Here is a 4250-nt window from a genome sequence, read left to right on the forward strand (position 1 = left end):
TTCCTATTCTAACTACCTAACACCTTTAAATTTATTAGTATATCATTTTAACTCCACATAGCTCAGATCTGTAGCCTCACCCACGTAATATAGAAACAAAATCTTCTTATTTAATCATGAATACATTTCTAAAAGCAAATTTCCCAAGCACTATTCCTTTCCCAATCTACCCTCTAATTCCATGATATTAAAATTATGCCCCATACATGGTTAGTGACTCATTTCTTGAAGAGAAGCAGGAGTTTATACAGTAACATGCTGTTTTTATGTACTTTTTAAAACAAAATGAACAACAGAACAAAAAAATGCCCTTGTGAGAAAATTAAGAATTTGTTCAGTTGCAAGTGATACAAACTCAATTTCAACTAGTTTAAGCAAAACAAAACAAAACAAAACAAGAAGGGAACTAAAAGACCCTATAAACTGGAAAAGGAAGAAGGGATACTGTGCTACAGGAACAGCAGGTGCCCACTGCATCCCACTGACCGGCCCCCTTGCATGCACACACCAACTGCCATATACATACTTCCCTCCAAATATACAATTCACTTAAGTGTTTGTTCAGCATTATTTACACGATTATTACAAGGAACAAAGAATGCACTCTCAGTGTTAGGAGGTGAAATAGATCCAAGTAAAAACCTACCTCAACTACCACACGCAATCCCTGCTTTATTCCAGTTTATCAGATTATATCTATGGGCTCTTTTTTTCTTCTTTAAATACACATACACACTTAAGTTTTTAGAGAAACATACAATGTTGATGTACGCATGCATATCTTTGTGTTTTTCACAGAAAAGTCACACTTCATGTAATATAAAAATTGCTTCCATCCTTCTCCCTCTCACCCACCACAATAAGTCCCTTGGAGAGTTTGCCATGTCATTTTCAAACCTGATATATAGTATGTCAGGGCTGTGTATACCATAATCTATTTGCAGTTTATTTTCCCACTAATGGAAATATAGGCTGCTTCCAATTTTACAGTAATAAACAATACTGCAAAGAAAATACTCGTTTATTCCTTCTTCTGAAGTATAATATTAAAACTGGGTATATAACAAGAAATTGTATAAATTGTGTTTATATTTTCTTCCCTGTTTTCCATTAGCCTGTGATTTTCATTATTTGGCTATCTATTTACATATTTTACTATTAATCTAGTGTTCGCTGTTTGTATATTCTTTTTCGTCTGTCACTTGCTTTCTAACACTGCTTATAGTGGAGTGTATTGGTTGTACAGACTTAAAAAATGTTATACAGTCAAATTTACCAACTTAACTTTATGGCTTCTAATGTTGGTTTACAGAGAGCTTCCATAACTCAGAGTCCCCAGATCATTTTGATTTATTTTCTTTAAAAGTAATAATTTTATGTTTCAGAACTTTAATCCAACTAGAATTTATTTTTACAACTCAAGTGAAGAAGATCTTTAACTGTGGTTTTGCCAAATATTTATCAGAATTTCCAGCACTACCTTTAGGTAGCTTAAAGGTTCTCTGTCAATTCAAAAGAGTTAAAATTTTTTTTATAACTAACTTTCCATATAGATAGGTCACTTTCTGTCAAAGTGATCAGTTTTTTACATCTGTACCAAATAACCAGTGCTTTAATTATTTTATATTAGAGCAAATTCTCTCAAACATTTTGCTCTAAAACATCTCAGTTGCTTTCTACTTTAAACTAAGCTAGAACAGGGATGGGGGAGCCTGGTGGGCTGCCGTCTATGGGGTCGTACAGAGTCGGACATGACTGAAGCGACTTAGCAGCAGCAGCAGAACAGAGACTGGATTTACTCTCCCAGAAGAAACACTGGACAAAATACACAAACAATAGTCTTCAAGACATTGAAAAAGGAAAATGATCACTGAGAGAAAGGAAATGAATTTAGGCTTACAACTGTCACAGCTTTATGACCTTGAATGTTCCAGGCAACAGAACAGGGAGGGAAAACCCAGGCAGAGCCTGGACGATTTCCTGACCTGAGATGCTGGAAATGGGAACTGAGTGGCTATAGTTAGCCCAAACGCTACTCTGTTACTAGCAAGTCTCAAAAGGAGGAACTATTCCAAGTAACTTAATTTCATCTCAGAACAAAGGTCAGTCATACACGTTATCAACGCAAAAATGTCCAGCATTTAAGGCAAAATTCACAATGTTTGACATTGGGAAAATCCAGGAAAAGACAACCCCAAATTAGGGGGGAAATAACACCAATCAAAGGCAAGCAAGAAGGTCTGAAAAGCCCAGCACACCAGAGGTGGCGAGCCTTCCGGGCAGGGACTCGCCATGCTGGGATGGCCTGGGATGGCCCTGTGGCCACCAGGGGAGGCTGGACCCTAGGACAAGGGGTGCTTCCTGCCTGACTGGCTCCAGAGCAGCTCCCAACACCTACCTGCCTACTATGCACCTTTACCCTCCACCCCCAACTATGGCCACTACAGGAACGCCCTGACCCCCAAAGAGGAGGGTTTCCAACCCTTCCAGCAGTTGCAGGCCCTGCCCACACAGGCTTCTGGACAGCACCTCCCTTGCTGTGCGCACTGGCCCGGCCTTGCCAAGGGAGCCACTCTATGACCTGCCCTGGTACAGCAAGCTGCCGACTTGGTACCCAATTCCCCACCTCCCCAAGCAGGTGGCATACTTCCAGAATGGCAGTCACCACCAGCGAAGACTTGGGACAGACCTGAGTCCCCCAGTGAGCTCTGGAAAGTCAAACTGTTAGCTGCTCAGTCCTTGTGTCTAGCTTTGTGATAGCATGGACTGTAGCCCACCAGGCTCCTCTGTTCATGGAATTCTCCAGCCCCAAACTCGTGAACCGAGGGGAAAGCATCTCACCGCTACCACCTCACCCAGGAAGACCTGCACCTAGTTCTATAATGGGCCATCCCCAGCCCGCAGCTTTCGGCCCACTTGCACCATGCAATTTCCAGCCTCCTGATCCCCACCGACAGCTCCGGGTCTGATTTTCTTCCTCAGAATAATGACTCCCTTCCACCTCCAGCAGATGGAAGTTTGGTGAAGTCACAGATTTGGGGGTATTCTATAGTAGCTTTGGGGCCAAAGGAATCAGGTTTGGAACCTTTCAGCATAAAGTGGTCAACACCAGCGAAGTCAAGATGCACAATTCCTTAATACATGGGAGACCTTTGAAGACGGTCATTTGAGCCACTTTACTTATGGAAAAGGAGGTACAGGGAACTGGACATCCTATGTCAGCTGTGCCCATTTCCCACTGGAGCAGAACCTTGTGGCCACACTATGTCAAGGGCAGATCTTTTATGAAAGCTGTAAGGAGACCTACCAGAACCAAGAGCTCCTCCTGTGGTATGGAGATTGCTACAAGAAGTCTTTGGATATTCCGGTGAGCCTACAGGTTGTAAAGCAGGGGAAGCGGGCATCCGGGTCCTCTAAGGGTGATGACATATTTTTGCTGTACCCAGTGAGGCCCTCTTAGTGGATGGACTGGGCTCTTTCCCCAACACAGCACCTTCCTGCTGCTTCTCCACTTGCCTTGGAACTTCTCCCTCCCAACTCTAACGCAGAACACAAAACTGAGGGCGTGTCTAACCAGATGGCCATCGCCCAGATGGAGGAAGATGTCCTCATCTCTCCGAAGCTGCTGAACCTACTTCTGTTCACCAGGATACTTTTTCTTGTATCCCTTCACCCGCTTACAGAGAACAAAAGTGAAACACATGGATGCCACCTCTGCCTTAAAAAAAAAAAAAAAAGCAAATAAAAACACAGATATTAAAATTAACAGTGATATTAAGTTGGTTGCCATAACTATATTCCACATGGTTAATAAGTTAAATAAAAAACTGAGCATGTTGAATAGAGACATGGAAAATATAAAAAAAGATCCAAAAAAACTCCAAACCAAAATCCTAGAGCTTAAAATTATTATGTCAGAAATGAAAAATCCTCTGGATGGGATTGATGGCTGACTGGATATTTCAGCACAAATAATTGATGAACTTGAAGACACAGCAACAGGGATTATAGAATATGGAAAAGAGAGCGGAAAGTCTAAAATAATGATGAGAATTAGCGAGCTATGTGACAACTTCCAGCAACCTAATATATGTGTGATTAAAGTCCCAGAAGCAGAGAAGAAACAAGGGGTACAGAAAAAACATATAAAGAATAATGGCTCAATTTTTTACTAATTTGGTGAAAAGTATAGTGCACAGCATGAAGTTTTACAAAGGCAAAAGAAACATTTTAAAAACTGCACCAAAGCA

The 4250-nt window shown here is 41.3% G+C and overlaps 1 pseudogene; it reads left to right on the plus strand.

Annotated features, from left to right (window-relative positions):
• Positions 1-2310: 2310 nt before the first annotated feature.
• Positions 2311-3460, plus strand: LOC138086217 (PR domain zinc finger protein 14 pseudogene; annotated as a pseudogene).
• Positions 3461-4250: the final 790 nt, after the last annotated feature.

Source organism: Capricornis sumatraensis, chromosome 9, assembly GCF_032405125.1.
Source record: "Capricornis sumatraensis isolate serow.1 chromosome 9, serow.2, whole genome shotgun sequence".
NCBI lineage: Eukaryota > Metazoa > Chordata > Mammalia > Artiodactyla > Bovidae > Capricornis > Capricornis sumatraensis.